Source organism: Somniosus microcephalus, chromosome 8 (genome assembly GCF_052327205.1).
Source record: "Somniosus microcephalus isolate GS21.2 chromosome 8, FLI_Smic_1.0, whole genome shotgun sequence".
NCBI classification, from domain to species: domain Eukaryota; kingdom Metazoa; phylum Chordata; class Chondrichthyes; order Squaliformes; family Somniosidae; genus Somniosus; species Somniosus microcephalus.
In genome coordinates, this window is record NC_140994.1 from 25,977,413 (window position 1) to 25,998,788 (window position 21,376).

Below are 21,376 nucleotides of genomic sequence, written 5' to 3' on the forward strand. Positions count from 1 at the left end.
CTTTTATGTGGGACCTTATCGAAGGCCTTTTGGAAGTCCAGGTACACCACATCTACTGGCTCTCCCCCATCTATTCTACCAGTTACTCCCTCAAAAAATTCCAATAGATTAGTCAAGCACGATTTACCCTTTGTAAATCCATGTTGACTCTGTCCTATCCTGTCCCCATTTGCTAAGTGCTCCGCTATTTCATCCTTAATGATGGACTCCAGCATTTTGCCCACAACTGATGTAAGGCTTACAGGTCTGTAATTACCTGCTTTTTCCCTACCCCCCTTTTTGAATAGTGGGGTAACGTTAGCTACCCTCCAATCCATGGGCACTGTTCCCGAGTCTAATGAATTCTGAAAAATCATCCTTAGTGCATCCGCTATCTCTAGGGCCACCTCCTTCAGTACCCTAGGATGCATGTTATCAGGCCCTGGGGATTTGTCCACCTTCAATCCCTTTAGCTTCCTTAACACCATATCCTTAGAGATATTGATTTGCGTCAGTTCCTCCTTTGCCAATGTCCCTATTTTTCCCGATATCCCAGGGAGGTTTTTTGTGTCTTCCTTCGTAAAGACTGACCCAAAGTATGCATTTAGTTGATCTGCCATTTCCTTATTTCCCATTATATATTCCCCCGTATCTGACTGCAATGGACCAACTTTGGTTTTCACCAGTCTTTTCCTTTTGATATACTTATAAAAGCTTTTGGAGTTAGTTTTTATATTTTCCGCCAGCTTGTTTTCGTAAGCTATTTTGCCCCTCTTGATTATGCCCTTTGCCCTCCTTTGCTCTATCTTAAACTGTTCCCAATCTTCCGCTCTGGCGCTTTTTTTGGCTATTTTATACGCCCTATCTTTGGATTTTATGCTGTCTCTAATTTCCCCTGTTATCCACGGTTGAGTCACCTTTTTAGATTTCCTTTTATGCCAGATTGGTATAAACAATTTTTGCAATTTTGTCATTCTATCTTTAAATGTTTGCCATTGTTTATCTACCTCCAGTCCTCCCAAGAACGTTGTCCAATCAGACCTACTCAGTTCCCGTCTCATGGCATCATAATTCCCCTTGTTTAAATTCAGGACCTTAGTCTCTGAGTCAATTTCTTCGCTCTCCATTTCGAGTGAGAAATCGATCATGTTATGATCGCTCTGACCCAAGGGTCCCCGTACAACAAGATTACTGATTAGTCCCTTCTCATTGCACAGTACCCAGTCCAATATAGCCTGTTCCCGAGTTGGTTCCTCGACATATTGATCCAGATAACCATCCCTTAAACACTCAAGGAATTCCTCCTCCTCATTATTTTTACTGATTAGGCTAGTCCAATCTATATGTAAGTTAAAGTCACCTATGATGACAGCTGTGCTCTTATTGCACGCTTCTCTAATTTCCCTCGTGATGCCCTCCCTAACCTCTATTTTACTATTTGGAGGCCTATATACCACTCCTATTAATGTTTTTCGCCCCTCGCTATTTCTTAGCTCCACCCATATAGATTCTGTATTAACTGAGTTAATATCCTTCCTTTCAATTGCATTTATCCCCTTTTTTACTAGCAATGCTACCCCTCCTCCCTTTCTTTTTTGTCGATCCTTCCTAAATACTGAATACCCCTGTATGTTAAGCTCCCAGCCCTGCTCACCCTGCAACCATGTTTCCGTAATCCCAATTAGATCATAATTATTAACCTCTATTTCCACAGCTAATTCATCTACCTTGTTCCTGATGCTTCTCGCATTAAGGTATAAAACCCTCAGGCTTTTTTTATGCTCACATTTTTTATGAATTAGTTTGGCCCTTTGTTTTTTGTTCCTCACCCTTTTACCATTTATTTCTGTCTGCCTTTCACTTTCCTCTATTTCACTACATAGGTTTCTAGCCCCCTGCCATACTAGTTTAAATGCTCCCGAACTGCTTTATCAAAAGCATGACTACCAATGGTGGAGCGATTAAAATCAGGGATTTGCAAGAAGCCAGAATTGGAGGAGCGCGGAGATCTCGAAGGCTTGTAGGGCAGGAGGAGGTTACAGAGATAGATAGGGGTGAGGTCATGGAGGGATTTGAAAACAAGGATGAGAATTTTAAAATTGAGGTGTTGTCAGACTGGGAGCCAGTGTCGGTCAGCAAGCACAGGGGTGATGGGTGACCGAGACTTGGAGCGAGTTAAGGTACGGGCAACAGAGTTTTGGATGAGCTCAAGTTTATGTTTAATGGCTTTCATTTCTTCCTGAAGACAGAAAAGACTCACAAGTGCTGGTCGGACAGTGTGTTAGTACACTGATATGTTGCACCATACAGTGCCAGGCACAGTTCCCTGATGGCATTTCCCAAGTAGTAAGTTCCCAGTCTCATGCCCCAATACACTTGGATTTCTGCACCAAATTTATATCAATTTATGGCATGAATTTGACCACAAAAAAATCCAACCTAAAGCAGCTAATCTGCATTCAGCTTTAGATGCTTCATCTGCAGTGAGACCACATCAAGACGGTATTGTGACCCCGGAGTAGCATTGAATATAACAGCAGCCCACAAGCCCATGCATGTCCTGACATCCTAATACCATGATCCCCAATCACTTAAAAGTACAACCTTGCCCATCCCTGCTCCTCCCTCCCCAAGCTGGTATATTTTTATCGGTAAATAACTTCAATTGTACACGGCCAGATGTATTGGGGGTAGCTTTCAACTTCACCACCTGAGTGGTAACTTGGGGGAATGAATCGCCTGTTCATTGTAGAACCCGTTGGAAATTGGGCAAGTTCAATGCTGGGCAGGCGACACTCTCTGCCAATTTACCAGCCATGCGAAAACTACCCCCATTTAGTTTTGCGCTGAAACTTGTAGTAGCGCCGTGCTCACATGTAGAGCATTACAGGGTATATCGACGTGTCTGCCCCTGCACACTGGCATTCTGAGAGTTCAAGGAAACCAAGGTGCATTACCAACCATTATAATCCTGTCTGCACAAGTGAGATCGGCATCCATTGTATAACATATGGTGGAATTAAAATACTTCCCCTGAGGTTGTGGGGACATGCTGATGGAGAACGTGACCATGTTTTAAATTCCCTGCAGTAGCTAACTTGTTCACTGTTTCCTTGGTATTAGATTAAGAAAAATTGTGCACTCAGACTAAATGGAGTAGATATCCCAATCCATCATGGTTTGATGTGATCTGTTAATACCTGCCATAAAAGGATTCTTTAAGCAATTCTGATAGCAGATCAGAAAATCAACCTCAATGTGTTTGACAGTGTAACAATAGGCTAGAAATTACAATCAGGCCTGCTCTTATACCAACACTTGATGAGCACTGAAGTTCACTCTACCTAATTCCAACCCAGGCGGCAACCCATGGTTAATATACGAGAACAGTGTCAATTGTCATTTCTATCTTAATATGTCTAGCAATTTGCAGAGGAAGAGAAATGCAAGAAAAAAGATGCTTGCATCTTGACAAGGGATCAGACTATTCTGTAGCCATGAGATGTAGATGTAACGTTTGTATATGCATGTATATGACTGAAGCAATAGAAATTATTTTCCAGTTATCACAGTGTACTAATTGCAGCTTTGGTGATGTGCCAATTTCATTGAATTATTTAACATAGCATCTAAAGCATCATTGTTCTCTTCTTTCTAGGTGATCCTACAGTAGAACTTTTAAGGTCATTTGACATCAAAATCATATCTCAAGAGGGCTCATAACTTAGTACTGAATCTCTTCACATTTACCATCAGTTCATGCTCACTGTTCATTTTTTATGAAGCTTTTAATTAAGACTGAGAAGAATTTTAATGGGCTGACTAATATTAATGATTGCAGCCAGCGATCTATCATATGAATAGTCCATGGATCCAGTGCTGCTGGAGTCAGGGGAAGGTGATCTATGGATAGCAATCAACCGGGGTTGAATTGTGGAGATCTGGTGATGGATGGATAGTCACTTAGAGAAATTACACTGTTTTTTTTCATCTACCCGTGATTACTCTTTAGATTTTTTGTTCAAGGGATGTGGGCATCGCTGGCAAGGCCAGTATTTATTGCCCATTTTTTGAGGATGTAACTGGTAGAATAGAAACATAGAAACATAGAAGATAGGAGCAGGAGTAGGCCATTCGGCCCCTCGAGCCTGTTCCGCCATTTAATGAGATCATGGCTGATCATCCAAATTCAGTACCCTGTCCCTGCTTTCTCCCCATATCCCTTTAGCCTTAAGAAACATATCTAACTCCTTCTTGAATATATTTAATGAATTGGCCTCAACTGCCTTGTGTGGTAGAGAATTACACAGGTTCACCACTCTCTGGGTGAAGAAATTCCTCCTCATCTCAGTCCTAAATGGCTTACCCCTTATCCTTAGACTGTGACCCCTGGTTCTGGACTCCCCCGCCATCGGGAACATCCTTCCTGCATCTAGTCTGTCTAGTCCTGTTAGAATTTTAGAAGTTTCAATGAGATCCCCTATCATTCTTCTAAACTCTAGCGAATATAAGCCGAATCGACCTAATCTCTCCTCATACGTCATTCCTGCCATCCCGGGTATCAGTCTGGTGAATCTTCGCTGCATTCTCTCCATGGCAAGAACATCCTTCCTCAGATAAGGTGACCAAAACTGCACACAATACTCAAGGTGTGGTCTCACCAAGGCCCTGTACAACTGCAGCAAGACATCTTTGCTCCTGTACTCGAATCCTCTTGCTATGAAGGCCAACATACCATTTGCCTTCTTAACTGCCTGCTGCACCTGTGTGCTTACCTTCAGCGACTGGTGCACAAGGACACCCAGGTCTCGTTGCAGTTTCCCTTTTCCCAATCTATTGCCATTCAGATAATAATCTGTCTTCCTGTTTTTGCCACCGAAGTGGATAACCTCGCATTTTTCCACATTATACTGCATCTGCCATGCATCTGCCCAATCACCCAACCTGTCCAAATCATACTGCAGTTTCTCTGCATCCTCCTCACAGCACACACGCCCACCCAGCTTTTTCATAGAGTCATAGAGTCATAGAGTTATACAGCTCAGAAAGAGGCCCTTCGGCCCATCGCGTCCACGCCGGCCATCAAGCCCTGTCTAATCTAATCCCATTTTCCAGCATTTGATCCGTAGCCTTGTATGCTATGGCATTTCAAGTGCTCATCCAAATGCTTCTTGAATGTTGTGAGGGTTCCTGCCTCTACCACCCTTTCAGGCAGTGAGTTCCAGATTCCAACCACCCTCTGGGTGAAAAAGTTCTTCCTCAAATCCCTTCTAAGCCTCCTGCCCCTTACCTTGAATCTATGCCCCCTTGTTATTGACCCCTCTACTAAGGGAAAAAGTTCCTTTCTATCTACCGTATCTATGCCCCTCATAATTTTGTACACCTCAATCAGTTCCCCCTCAGCCTTCTCTGCTCCAAGGAAAACAACCCCAGCCTGTCCAGTCTTTCTTCATAGCTGAAGCGTTCCAGCCCAGGTAACATCCTGGTGAATCTCCTCTGCACCCTCTCCAAAGCAATCACATCCTTCCTATAGTGTGGTGACCAGAACTGCACACAGTATTCCAGTTGTGGCCTAACCAGCGTTTTGTACAGCTCCATCATAACCTCCCTGTTCTTATATTCTATGCCTCGGCTAATGAAGGCAAGTATCCCATATGCCTTTTTAACCACCTTATCCACCTGTTCTGCTGCCTTCAGGGATCTATGTACATGCACACCAAGGTCCCTCTGATCCTCTGTCTTTCCTAGGGTCTTACCATTCATTGTGTATTCCCTTGCCTTGTTAGTCCCTCCAAAATGCATCACCTCAGACTTTTCAGGGTTAAATTCCATTAGCCACTGTTCTGCCCATCTGACCATCCCGTCTATATCGTCCTGCGGACTGAGGCTACCCTCCTCGCTATTTACCATCCCACCAATTTTTGTATCATCTGCGAACTTACTGATCATACCTTTTACATTCACATCCAAATAATTAATGTAGACCACAAACAGCAAGGGACCCAGCACCTATCCCTGCGGTACCCCACTGGCCACAGGCTTCCAGTCACAAAAACAACCTTTGACCATCACCCTCTGCCTTCTGCCACTAAGCCAGTTTTGGATCCAATGTGCCAAGGCACCCTGAATCCCATGGGCTCTTACCTTCTTGACCAGTCTCCTGTGCGGGACTTTATCGAAAGTCTTACTGAAATCCAGGTATACCACATCCACTGCACTACCCTCATCCACACACCTAGTCACCCCCTCGAAAAATTCAATCAAATTGGTCAGACATGATCTTCCCTTGACAAAGCCATGCTGACTATCCCTGATTAATCCTTGCCTCTCCAAGTGGAGACTAATTCTGTCCCTCAGAATGTTTTCCAATAATTTCCCTACCACTGATGTTAGGCTCACTGGCCTGTAATTCCCTGGTTTATCCCTACTACCCTTCTTGAATAATGTCTTTTTGTCATCTGAAAACTTGGAGATATTACATCTAGTTCCCTCGTCTAGATCATTTATATATATTGTGAATAGCTGGGGTCCTAGCACCGATCCCTGCGGTACCCCACTAGTCACTGCCTGCCACTCGGGAAAAGACCCATTTATTCCAACTCTTTGCTTCCTGTCTGCCAACCAGTTCTCTATCCAAGACGGTACCTTACCCCCAATCCCGTGTGCTTTAACTTTGCACGCTAATCTCTTATGCGGGACCTTATCGAAAGCCTTCTGAAAGTCCAAATACACCACATCCACTGGTTCTCCCTTATCTATTCTACCAGTTACATCCTCAAAAAATTCCAGTAGATTAGTCAAGCATGATTTACCTTTTGTAAATCCATGTTGACTTTGTCTGATCCTGTCACTGTTTTCCAAGTGCTCTGCTACACTTAGCCTCTGACCTGCTCTTGTTGCCACAGTATTTATGTGGCTGGTCAATGGTGACCCCCCAGGATGTTGATGGTGGGGGATTCTGCGATGGTAATGCCATTGAATGTCAAGGGGCAGTGGTTAGACTCTCGCTTGTTGGAGATAGTCATTACCTGTCATTGTGTGGCGTGAATGTTACCTGCCACTTATCAGCCTGAGCGTGAATGTCGTCCAGGTTTTGTTGCATGTGGGCATGGACTGCTTCATTATCTGAGGAGTTGCGAATGGCACTGAACACTGTGCAGTAATCAGCGAACAAATCTCAATTTCTGACCTTATGTTGGAGGGAAGGTCATTGATGAAGCAGCTGAAGATGGTTGGTCCTAGGGCACTGCCCTGAAGAAATCCTGCAGCAATGTCCTCCAACCACCACAACCATCTTCCTTTGTGCGAGGTATGGCTTCAGCCAGTGGAGAGTTTCCTCCCCGATTCCCATTGACTTCAGTTTTACTAGGGCTCCTTGATACTACATTCGGTCAAATGCTGCCATGATGTCAAGGGCAGTCACTCTCACATCACCTCTGGAATTCAGCTCCTTTGTCCATGTTTGGACCAAGGCTGTAATGAGGTCTGGAGCCGAGTGGTCCTGGCAGAACCTAAACTGCGCATCAGTGAGCAGTTTATTGGTGAGTAAGTGCTGCTTGATAGCACTGTCGATGACACCTTCCATCACTTTGCTGATGATTGAGAGTAGACTGATGGGGCGGTAATTGGCCAGATTGGATTTGTCCTGCTTTTTGTGTACAGGACATACCTGGGCAGTTTTCCACATTGTAGGGTAGATACCAGTGTTATAGCTGTACTGGAACAGCTTGGCTAGAGGCTCAGCTAGTTCTGGAGCACAAATCTTCAGCATGGCAGCCAGGATGTTGTCAGGACCCATAGCCTTTGCTGTATCCAGTGTGCTCAGCCGTTTCTTGATATCACATGGAATGAATCGAATTGGCTGAGGACTGGCGTCTGTGGTGGTGGGGACCTCAGGATTAGGCCGATATGGATCATCCACTCGGCACTTCTGCTGAAGATGGTTGCAAACGCTTCAGCCTTGTCTTTTGCACTCATGTGCTGGGCTCCACCATCAGTGAGGATGGGGATATTCATGGAGCCTCCTCCTCCCGCTAGTAGTTTAATGGCCCACCACCATTCACGACAGGAAGGCAGATTATTATCTGAATGGCAATAGATTCCCACGACTGTGTGGCTGTTCATCGTTCCAACACCATCATCAAGTTTGCGGATGATACAACGGTGGTAGGTCAGATCACCAACAACGATGAGTCAGCCTACAGGGAGGAGGTCCAGCATCTCGTGAAGTGGTGCGCCAATAACAACCTGGCCCTTAACATCAAGAAAACTCAGGAAATCATTGTGGACTTCAGGAAGTCTAAAGGCGGAAGTCACACCCCCATCCACATCCATGGGGCTGTGGTGGAAAGGGTGGACAGCTTTAAGTTCCTCGGAGTCCACATCACAGAAGACCTCTCCTGGTCCCTCAATACCTCCTCTCTGGTGAAGAAGGCCCAGCAGCGCCTATATTTCCTAAGGAGGCTGAAGGAATGTAACCTGTCAACCCTGATCCTCTCTAACTTTTACCGCTGCACAATAGAGAGCATCCTGACGAACTGTATCACAGTATGGTATGGCAGCTGTAGCTCCTATGACCGGAAAGCCCTGCAGCGGGTAGTCAAAACTGCCCAACGCATTATCGGCACCCGGCTACCGACCATAGAGCACATATACCAGAAACGCTGTTTACGGAGGTCACTGACCATCATCAAAGACCCTACCCACCCCAGCCACAGTCTGTTCGCCCACCTGCCATCTGGGAGACGCTACAGATGCATTCGCACCCGAACGACCAGATTTAGGAACAGCTTCTTTCCCAGGGCTGTCATCCTACTGAACTCCACAAATAAACTCTAAAGCCTGCACATCTGCCAATGCACTTTATTATGGTTATGCTTATGTTAATGTATTACAAGCCAAATGAATGTTGAATGTTTAAATGTCTTAATCTAAATGTACACTCTCGGGAGCCGCAAGCCTACATTTCATTGTACTGCACTTGTGCACTAACAATGACAATAAAGTTGATTATGATTATGATTGGGAGAAGGGGAAGTGCAACGAGACCTGGGTGTCCTTGTGCACCCATCGCTGAAGGTAAGCATGCAGGTGCAGCAGGCGGTTAACAAGGCAAATGGTATGTTGGCCTTTGTAGCGAGAGGGTTTGAGTACAGGAACAAGGATGTCTTGCTGCAGTTGTACAGGGCCTTGGTGAGACCACATCTTGTGAATTGTGTGCAGTTTTGGTCACCTTATCTGAGGAAGGATGTTCTTGCCATGGAAGGAGTTCAGCGAAGATTCACCAGGCTGATACCTGGGATGGCAAGAATGACGTATGAGGAGAGATTGGGTCGATTGGGCTTGTACTCGCTGGAGTTTAGAAGAATGAAAGGGGATCTCATTGAAACTTATAAAATTCTGACAGGACTGGACAGACTAGATGCAGGAAGGATGTTCCCGATGGTCGGGGAGTTCAGAACCAGGGGTCACAGTCTAAGGATAAGGGGTAGGCCATTTAGGACAGAAATTAGGAGGAATTTCTTCACCCAGAGAGTGGTGAACCTGTGGAATTCTCTACCACAGAAGGCAGTAGAGGCCAATTCATTAAATATATTCAAGAAGGAGTTGGATATATTTCTTAAGGCTAAAGGGATCAAGGGGTATGGGGAGAAAGCAGGGACCGCGTACTGAATTTGGATGATCAGTCATGATCGCATTGAATGGCGGAGCAGGCTTGAGGGGCCGAATGGCCTACTCCTGCTCCTATCTTCTATGTTTCTATGTGGCAGGGCTGCAGAGCTTTGATCTGATCCATTGATTGTGGGATCACTTAGCCCTCTCTAAGCATGCTGCTTCCGCTTTTAGCATGCATGTAGCCCTGTGTTGCAGCTTCCCCAGGTTGGCACCTCATTTTTAGGTACGCCTGTTGCTGCTCCTGGCATGTTATTCTGCACTCCTCATTGAACCAGGGTTGGTCCCCTGGCTTGATGGTAATGGTAGAGTGAGGGATATGCCAGGCCATGAGGTTACAGATTGTGGTGGAATACAATTCTGCTGCTGCTGATGGCCCACTGCGCCTCATGGGTGCCCAATTTTGAGCTGCTAGATTTGTTCTGAATCTATCCCATTTAGCACGGTGGTAGTTTACACAACACGATGGAGATTGAATATTTGGAAGAGAGCCCACGACTGCGCATGTTTTATAGCTGCTTCTCGTTCCATAGTGTCTTGGTTTTGCCAGAGCACTTTTGGGAATCAGAAAGAAAAGTGATTTCAAAGGAAGGAAGAGAGAAAATTAGAGATAATTTGTGAAATGGAAAAGGTGACAAGAGTAGAGTTGAAAGGATTCCTGTGCTTTGAATGTCACTTAGTGACTCTTAATATAAAACCTAAGCTACTGCTTCCTTCTTCAAGGTAGTATAAATTACTCTTAACAGAATATAATGAGGAGCTAGAGAGCTATATTATGAGAAGATAAATGTTTGGAACATTTTGAACAGTGACTCATTATAAACAGCAATTTCTCATAATACTTTTAAAGGGTCATTTCTGCTTAGAAGCCGAGCCCTTTTTTCATTACACAGTGTAGCTCAGACCCTCCAATTTAAATCTGCCTGCACTGATCCTCCAGGGGATGAAAGATATTTTGAGTTCTTTTGTAAATGGACACATGTTTTTCTTACCATGTCTTGTTTTAAATGATATTTAGGAAACCGGATACAATGGGGGAAATTTTAACATGAAAAAATGGGTGGTTTGGGAGCGGGAGAGGGGGTGGTGGGAAGTTAACGTTCTATAAATCTAAATCCCAACCCCAACCCGCCTCCAACCCACCCACTTTCAACTTTTACTCAGGTGGGATGGTGGGGGGGGGAGGCGGTGGGCAACCAAGCCTCTGCCAGGCGGCGGGTTGGCACTTTAAATATGATTATGAGGCCCTGAAGTTTCTGCTTTTACCTGCTGTGCAGGTTTAACTCTGACTGGCCGGGGATCCCAGGGCTCGGGATTCCCGCTAGCTGCAGCGAGGCGGGCACAGCCTCGGGGAGCAACCCTGGTGGACTGGGAGGAGCAGGAGTGCTTCCTCCCGGGCCTCCCCCCAAGCTCACCCACCATCAGTCCCTCACCGCCACCGCAGTCGGTGATCGAACTCCTCCCCGGGTCGGGGCTCAGACCCCCCCCACCCCACCCCACCTGGGATCGAACTCCTCGCCCGGTGTCAGGGTTTGGACCCCACCGGGATCAACCCCCACCCCACCCGGGGCGGGGATCAGACGACCCCCCTCCCCCACCCCGGGCTTGGAACCCCTCCCCACCTTGGACCCTGCACCTACCTGTTGGCTGCAGCCTCTTCTCCAGCCTTCCCCACCCGAATGGAAGCCAGTTCCAGGCGGGGAACCTGCCCATGACGTCACATTTTTTGCCTCTCTCACAAATTCAGGGCTTACTTTCTCCAACAAATGCCAGTCACTGAAACGAGCCTCGTGGATTCTGTTTTCCATTTCTGGAAAGGTCTACACCAAGAGGTGGCTTTTCAAAAATGTTGAACTATATAGGAGTCAAGTAAATCATTCACTACTTTGGAAGCAGGAAGGATCATTACAAAATGTGTATCGTCATTGGCTGATTTTTGTTGTTGCTGCTAATAAAAGTTGCAAGGTCAGAAACTTCAAAATCCAGCCCAATATGTCTTTCGGATGAGATGTAAAACCCCTGTCTGCCCTCTCAGGTGGATGTAAAAGATCCAACAGCAATATTTTGAGGAGGAGTGGGCGTGTTCTCCCCCTTGTCCTGCCAACATTTATCCCTCAACCAACATAAAAAAAAACCCAGATTATCTGGTTATTATCTCATTGTTGTTTGTGGGACCTGCCTTTGTGCAAATTGACTGCCACGTTTCTTGCATTGCAACGGTGACTGCACTTCAAAAGTACTTCATTGGCTGTAAAGCACTTTGGGACGTTCGGAGGTCATGAAAGGCGCTACATAAATGCAAGTTAGTTCTTTCTTTTCTTCAAAAATTCAGAGGATATAAATTATATTGTTTATATTTTAGGTCAGTATGAGAAAAGATAAAAATTCAAATCTTATTTACGATGTGTTGTATAATTTAGATATGTGTCAGCTTAGTTTAATTGGTAGCTCCGTTACCTGTAGATCAGAAGGTTGTGAGTTCCCCCCAGGATTTCAGCTCATAATGTAGGTTAACTTTCCAGTGTAGTATAGACAAGATAAGACAAGACTTGCAATCATATAGCGCCTTTCACAACCTCAGGACATGCCAAAGTACTTTACAGCCAAATAAGCACTTTGGAAGTGTAATCGCTGATGTAACATGGGGACAGAGGGAGCACTGCATTGTTGGAGGTGCTGACCTTTTGATAAAAGAGGAAAGAGCAGGAAATTCTTCTGCCGCCCTTGCGGGTATTCTTTCCTCAACCAATATAATCAGAAGGAAAGCAGATGAACTGACTGTTCATCTCATTGCTGTTTGTGGGATGTTCTGGCACAGAGAAGCTGCTGTGTTCACCTAAGCACAATGGCTACTACACTTCAAGACAATTCGATAATGTTTTCAGAGAATCATAGAATCATAGAAATTTACAGCACAGAAGGAGGCCGTTCGGCCTATCATGTCTGTGCCGGCTGAAAAAGAGCTATCCAGCCTATTCCCACTTTCCAGCTCTAGGTTACGGCACTTCAAGTGCATATCCAAGTACTTTTTAAATGTGATGAGAGATTCTGCCTCTACCACACTCTCAGGCAGTGAGTTACAGGCCCCCACCACCCTTTGGGTGAAAATAGTTCTCCTCAACACCCCTCTAATCCTTCTACCAATTACTTTAAATCTATGCCCCCTGGTTACTGACCCTTCTGCTAAGGGAAATAGATCCTTCCTGTCCACTCTATCTCGGGCCCTCATAATTTTATACACCTCAATTAAGTCTCCCCTCAGCCTCCTCTGTTCCAAAGAAAACAACCCCAGCCTATCCAATCTTTCCTCATAGCTAAAATTCTCCAGTCCTGGCTAGATCCTTGTAAACCTCCTCTGTAACTCTCTAGTGCAATCACATTTTCTGCTTTCAATAACTATGGGAGGTGTTTTAAGATGTTTTGATGTGATAAGTCATCAGATAAATGCAAGTACTATTACCTTCGACGCTGCTGATATAATTTTGTTCGATCTTATGGGGCTGGATTTTGTGAATGGAGACGTGCTGGAGGCGGGACTGCTGCTTGTCGGGTCTAAGTCCCGCCTCTGGCTAACCAGCGGGATTTTCCCCTGATTGACCTTGTTAAGCCCACCCAGTGGCTCAGCAGGCCAATTAGGGGGAAGTCACTGACAGAGCATGTCACGTCTGACGTGCCATCTGTCAAGACTTCTTGAAAGAAGAAATGTCAGCGTTTGACAGCTCTGTGAAACTGTCAAACACTGACATTCTGTGTAGTTTGATGAGCCCTTGTGTTCAGGACTCATCAAACTTTTCTAGTTTGTAGAAATCAGATTAGTTTGTTGGTTCGGAGGATCCAACAGCCAGTCTGTGAAATCTACAACGAAGATGTTGGGACTCCGGAACCATCGCAGCTGAAGGCTGTAGGCAGAAACAAAGGTAAGTGAACATTTTCTAACACTTTACACTCACCTCACATACTTACCACTCCACACTTGCACCCATCACTCACCTCTGCATTGCACTTTCAGACCCCTCCGACCCCCGCAGACCTCCTACACGTCTCCTCCACCCTGGTGGGGTTCTCCGAGGTCGGGAAGCCTGCACTTGAAAAGGTAACATGGGACTAATCCTTTTTTTTGCCTGTTAACTACCTGTTAACAGGCAATTAAAAGGATTTAATCCCTTTCCCGCCTCGAGGAGCTGGGACCCGGGGCAGGACGGCTTCCCGCCTCCTGGCAAAAGGGCACGGAGGCGGGATGGGGGCAAGTTTGCCATCCTCCCCCACTTTCTGCAACTTTACCGGCAGTCCCACCTCCATACCCGCCTCCTCGGGGCTGACAAAATCCAAACAATGGTGTCTGAGAAATGGAGGGAGTGAGTCGTTTACTGAGCTGAGGAATGTCAACTAGGAATGGAACAGTTTTGCACTTTGGACGTCCGTGGCTCGACATTCCTGTGTTTGTTCATCTTAACAAAACAGCTGTTGTGAGTAAAGAGTAGTGGAATGTCAGCTGAAAGTGTCAATGGACAAATTATTCATGTTTAGCACATCTCTGCGCACTCTTGTCACTCAAATAGAAGTAAAAAGGTCACTGAAAAGGAAGAAAGAGATGAAAGGAAAAAATAGCTTGTTAAAGATTCACAACAGCAAATTGGATGAAAAACTAGTTAGAAGGGAAGAAGCAGAAAGGATAAGGGCAGTTTCTCAGGGTGGTTGGTGGTGGGTTTCAGTGTCCCACAGGGTTCCGTACTGGGACTACTTCTGTTCACTGTGCACATCAATGATTTGCCTATAGGGCTAGAGGCAGTGATGTCCAAACTAGATAGGTAGTTGAAGAAAAGAGTAATAAAGGACTGTAGCAAGAGGGCAGGCACTTGGGATTAGGACTTCTGCTCGTGTGGATGACAAACGGCAGCATGGATTGGCTGGGCCAAATGTCTTGTTATCTTGAATTTTATGTAATTCCACAGCTGCGGACTCTCACCATAAAGTGAGCACTTTACACCAGATTCCGGCCCAGCATTCCTGAGGTTAATGACCCGGAACACTTTCAATGTCAGCACAGCAGCGAGAGAAACAAATGACCCAGAGGTGGTTTTTGTCAGGGAGCGTGGGTGTAGCAGCCATTGGCTGGCATATCGCAAAGAAGAGGAAAATGTAATCCAAGAGCTCAGAGGAAGCACATGACTCACAGCAGGTCCTACCCCAGTGGGTTGGTGTTCCACAGTAGAGTCAGCTACATGGGTATGATGGACGATTGTTGCCAGTCATTGCTCAGACTTACTGGGGATGCTGTGCCTGAGGTGTGCTACCTACTCCACTGCACAGGCTCCGACCAGTTCCTACCTAAAGTGCCAATCCGGGTCCAATTTACGTCATAGGACCCTAATTTCCATATTAAAAGGGTCCTATTGCCTGAAACAGGCTGGCACTTGGGACATCCAGAGGTAGGCCCCTTTTTAAATGGTGCTGGCCGCATCGTTGGTGTTAACAGGGTGGCAAGGCTACCGACCCCATTTTGAGACCGTTTCAAGTCCACCCGCATTTGACTGTATAGTAGTGCCTCTGGAGGCTTTGCTTTTCAAAGGAAGCTTTTCACAGAAATGTCATATAGCAGTATTTAATATATTTTTTAATATCTAAGGCCGCGATTTTCACTACCTCGGCGGGTCCGCGGCGGGCGACGTCAGTGGTGGGTTGCGGCCCCGCTCCTGTCTCCACCCCGGCCTCCGACATGACTTTCCCCTGATTGGGCTTGTTAGGCCCACCCAGCGCATTTCCCGGCCAATTGAAGGAAGCGGGTCTGATGACGCATCATCAGCCAGTTTCCTTAAAGGGGTTATGTGCAAATTTACTTTGACATTTGTGCTGTCAGTGTTTTACAGCATTGAGGTGCTGCCAACTGACCATGACTGCACAGAGGTGCAGGGCTGCACCCAGGCTCTCCCATGACTCCCTCCCTCCCATGACTACAAAGCTACACTCAACCTCATCCTGCTGTTCCACTCAGCACATCCCTATCACTCTGCCTTCCCTACCGTACTCCTGAACACCCTTACTCACACCAACTTACCTTGCACCTCCACCCATCCCTCTCTATCTACATTATCACTTCCCCATCTCACTAACCCTAACCCTAACCCTAACCCTAACCCTCACTAGCCAACTCATCCTAGTCCAATCATATCAACTAACAACACACAAGGGTAGGCACTTGGGTGTTTTAGCCAATGTTCATGTGAAGTTTCTGTTAATGTGCTGTCAAACATTGAAATCTTTATTTTCAACTCTTTGCGTTCTTGGACAGATTTGCGTGCACCTTTGGAAATGGCTTAGTGAGTTGCAGTGAATGGTGAGACATAACGGTACCCCCCGCAATGATGATGAGTGTGAAAGGAATGACTTGGACATTGTAGGGATACTTAATGGTGCTGGTGTGGGGTGGTGCCAACCTGGCGCATCATGTGGCAGCCAGGGTGTACAGTGTCAAGTGAAGTAAATCTGGCCATGGTGAGGTCATCCCTGGCGTCCCGGGAGGCAATGTGGTCGGGTCCTGATGCCCTGTGTCCTGTGCAGCACCAGCTGATTGCAGAGAAGGTTGGTGTGGTTGTTGGTGCTGCTGGTGTACCTGGTGCTGCTGGTGTGGCTGGTGCTGTTGGTGTTCAGGCTGGTCGTGGTCAGATTCTGAGGACCAAGGTGAGAGAGTATAACGGGCACTGATGCTGATGGAATAGATGGCAGGTGAAGTAAAGATGACAGAAGCGATCTGTCAATGGTGGGAGAGGTAATGAGGTCAGACTGGCTAGAGACTTGTGTAAAGACTTGCAGCATTCTGAATCTGTAGTGGAAATGCAGTGTAGAGGAGCTGGTGGTTAAGGGAACATTTCTCAATCAGCTGGGAGCTTTCATTTGACATTTGAAGCTGTCAACTCTATGATTCTATGGGGGAGAAATTCAGTATCGCCCCGATTAGGGCGCGATAATTGGCCGGGTGCAAAGTTTAGCGCCTGCCGCTAATTATCGCCTCCAACTGCAAACTTGGCTTTTATCGCCCCTGGAGGTGATTAGAGAGCTAAATCAGGTGCTGCACACCTGTCTTAAGGCGCAAAGGCCGAGGAGCGAGGCGTTACCTCAGAGTGCTGGCGAAGCTCATGTGATGTCAATCAACAATGGAACACACACTGGCGCCGGTCAGTTCTTAAAGGGGATGGTTGATCTTACTCTCCATCCACATCCTGCTCATTGCAGCCTTGAATCTAGGCCTGGAGAGACATGTACATCAAATCTGTTGGAAAGAACAATGGAGAGGCCCAGGGAAAGAGCTCAGAGTGCAGCCCCCATATTCTCTTCTAAATCGATGCAAGGAAGATCAAATAAAAAAGAACCTGCAAAGTGCTGCTCAGTACCCAAAACTCCTTCACACAGCGTTGAATATCTCCTGCAGTCTCTCTCTCTCACTCAGAATGCATGGTGAATCTACATCGAAGGGGCTGAGGTGGAGAGGGTCAGCAGCTTCAAATTCCTGGGTGTATTCATTACGGAGGACTTAACGTGGTCCCATCACATCGATGTCGTAACCAAGAAAGCATGCCAATGCCTGTTCTTCCTCAGGAGACTGAAGAAATTTGGAATGGCCCCCCAGATTCTCACCAACTTCTACCGGTGCACCATCGAGAGTATCCTGTCCAGCTACATCACTACCTAGTATGGCAACTGCACCGCCATAGACCGCAAGGCTCTACAGATGGTGGTGAAAGCTGCACAACATACTATAGGAATTAAACTACCTGCTGTGCAGGATATCTACCCCGAGAGGTGCCGGGGGAAGGCCCTGAGAATCATCAAAGACGCGAGCCACCCCAGCCACAACCTCTTCGCCCTGCTCCCGTCCGGTAAGAGATACCGAAGCATACGGTCTCGTACCAGTAGGTTTTGAAACAGCTTCTACCCCCAGGCCATAAGACTCATGAACGAATAATTTATTATTATTTATTACTGTTGTTTTATTTATTATTACTGTATTTCTATGAGTATTTTATCATTGCTATGCCATATTTATTTCAATGTTGGGAGGACTCGTAAAAATCAACATTTCATTGTGCAGTACACACGTTTGCTGCATATATGACAAATAAAATTGAATTGAATTGAATTGAAAAATTTTGCCGACAAAAAAAGGCAGGAAGCGGCCGCCTTTAAATAGCGCTCCCTAGTCCCTTCCCAACTGCAAAGCTCTCCCCTCAACCTGTCGTTGCTAGTGGCAGGTGGTAAGACAGGGGGCGCCACTCAATATCCGGTCCGGGGTGCTACCGGGGCGTTGCACGCTCGACTGACGTCACGATCTGCGGGCGCAGGAGATCGTGGCAGTAGTGTTTAGCGCCGCCGCAAAATGTCTAGTCAATTTCGTGAGTGGCGCAAACATCGCCGCGCACGGGCACCAGTTGCTTTGCGCCCCATTAGTGCCCTCTTAAGGCGCTAACAGGAGGCACAAACCAACCAAATTTTTCCCCCTATGTATTACAATACATAAAGTGTACCAGCAAAAAATCATTATACTTCCTGAATAATCTTTGCACAACTATATCCTTACACTTTTGTTTCAGTTTTGTGTTGAATTAAAGCTTGCACATGAAGAGGCCATAGTTATAAACAGAATTGCAAATAGAATCATCTTTATTCTACGGTTATCTACATATTTTTAACTGCAGGGCTATGTAAAATAGGTTCTGCACCCAATTTTGCATCCACCTCAATTTCCGTTATCATTTCTGACACTCAGGCCCCGATGTTAAGTCGGAGGGGGCAGATCAGTCCGTGCAAGGGGCCTGAGCGAGCAACAAGCTCGCATGCCGAGGCCCGGAGACAGAAAGGCGTGCTTGGTGGTAGGATCATATATTCCACAAATGAAAGAAGGATGGTTTTTCAACAATCTTAATACATATACATAAATACAATACAGCGGAGTCTGATTAAATGAATAGCCATTTACCAGAATAAAATATTCACTTATCTATTCTTCTGTTTTTTCTTCCCATTTTGTATTTAATTCTGCTGCCCTTTTAAACCAGCGTAGCAGTTTCAACATAGTCGGTTATTTGAAATGCAACATGTTAGCACTTGCAAAGCCTTCATTTTGGAAGAGTTCTTTCTGTTTTCCGAATGAAGGGTCCAGGCTTGCAGGTAAACAGTAGTACTGTTAGCATAGCTGATGGACCAGAAGCTTTCACTCCTATCTGCAGCGTGTTATAGCATCTTTATTTGTGTATGAGTTGGAGTAAATTAGCATTAATGATGCATTTGAAGCATTTGCTTGGCAATTGGCAATTGCTAGCTGAGCTGGGCAGCAGCTAAACCCTTTTTCATTCACTTATATACCTAACTCAGTTAAATAATCTGGATAACATGGTGAGTATAAGAGAAGGATCTGTGCACTGAGCTTTTGTTCACATAAGCCGGCTATTCACTTATTTGATATCCAATTAAATGGGCTCCGATATATCAGCACTGAAATGGGTGCCAGAAAGATTATTGCATTGGCTCTCCTTGAACATACTTGATGTAAGAAAACTACTAGGCACTTGGTCTAACTGTTAAACAAAGCTTTAATCAACAGTTTTACAACATGGAGGTCCAGTTGTGTCCTTCACTAGTTCCTGTTAAGAATGTCCTGCGCAAGCTGGGCCCGTGCCCGAGTATTTATACTCTCCCTGGACAGCACCACCCGCAGGCCACTCAGTATTATTTCATAATTCTTTCTTTATTGAATGACTGATTCATGTCAATACTTATCACAGAAATCGCGCATCCTCTAGGAGTTCCATGATATGTCAAAAGATCGATGGTCCCAGAAATTAAATAAACTAAGATAAGAACATAAGAAATAGGAGCAGGAGTAGGCCATTCGGCCCCTCGGGCCTGCTCCGCCATTCAATAAGATCATGGCTGATCTGATCTTGGCCTCAACTCCACTTTTCTGCCTGTTCCCCATAACCCTTGACTCCCCTGTAGTTCAAAATTCTGTCTATCTCAGCCTTAAATATATTCAATGACTCAGCCTCCACAGCTCTCTGGGGTAGAGAATTCCAAAGATTCACGACCTTCTGAGAGAAAAAAAATCCTCATCTCCATTTTAAAAGGGCGACCCCTTATTCTGAAATTATGCCCCCTAGTTCTAGATTCCCCCACGAGGGGAAACATCCTCTCAGCATCTACCCTGTCAAGCCCCCTTAGAATCTATGTTTCAATAAGATCACCTCTCATTCTTCTAAACTCCAATGAGTATAGGCCCAACCTGCTCAACCTTTCCTCATAAGACAACCCCTTCATCCCAGGAATCAACCTCGTGAACCTTCTCTGAACTGCCTCCAATGCAAGTATATCCCTCCTTAAACAAGGAGACCAAAACTATACGCAGTACTCTAGGTGTGGTCTCACCAACGCCCTGTACAGTTGTAGCAAGACTTCCCTACTTTTATACTCCATCCCCCTTGCAATAAAGGCCAACATTCCATTTGCCTTCCTAATTATTTGCAGTACCTGTATGCTAACTTTTTGTGTTTCATGTACGAGGACACCCAGATCCCTCTGTACTGCAGCATTCTGTAGTCTCTCTCCATTTAAATAATATTTTGCTTTTCTATTCTTTCTACCAAAGTGGATAACCTCACATTTTCCCACATTATACTCCATCGGCCAAATTTTTGTCCACTCACTTAACCTATCTATATCCCTTTGCAGACTCTTTGGCCTAGAAATTCATTAAGGCGCTGCCAGCTTTGCAGCCAGTTACCGCCTAAAGAGGGCTTCTGCGCCAAAAATGAGTTTGCGCTGATATTCAGCGCAGCGGTATTGGCGGCGGTAGCCGTTAGCACTGCGCCGGCACCGATGACGTCATCGGTGTGCGCAGTGCCCCGGTTCCGCCCCGAAACCAGCCCGATCCCCATATTTAGTAGCGGCCGCCTCCTCCGAAGCGGCCGCAAACAGCGACCAGAAAACGGGGCCGTGCTGTAGCCTTAGTGGGGCGCTTTAAAGGGGAAGGTGCAGCCGGCCGCTTTTTCGGCGGCCGCCTGCCCGCACCTCCTTCCCCGGCCTCCTCCAACCCCCCCCCGCGGCATTGCCGGCTGATTTCCGCGAACCCGGCACTTCTCCGTGGTGCTGGGCTCATTTGTCGGCACTCTCCAGCGGCGATCTCCCCGTTGCAGGCAGCTCCCCCTTAAGAGAAGGAGGAGGCCTGCAGTACCGCAGCCTGCCACTCCGCAGCGGCTGGCGCAGCGGCGCCAAGAGCGCTGAAATTCAGTGTCAGCGCCCCAAGCGGAGGCGGGCACACCCTGGTATAGCGCCCGGTTCCGAATTGGGGCGCAAACACTGAATATCTGACGATCGCTAATGGCTCCCCGCCCAGCGCTAACTTTTGGGCGCGAGCGAGCTGGCCGCCCCAAAGTGAATTTCTAGGCCTTTGTGTCCTCCTCACAACTTGCTTTCCCACCTAACCTTGTATCATCAGCAAATATTAGCTATCGTACACTCGGTCCCTTCATCCAAGTCATTAATATAGATTGTAAATAATTGAGGCCCCAGCACTGATCCCTGTGGCAACCTGAAAATGACCCATTTATCCCAACTCTCTGTTTTCTGTTAGCCAATCTTCTATCCATGCTAATACCGCCAACACCGTGAGCTCTTATCTTGTGCAGTAACCTTTTATGTGGCACCTTATCGAATGCCTTTTGGAAATCCAAATACA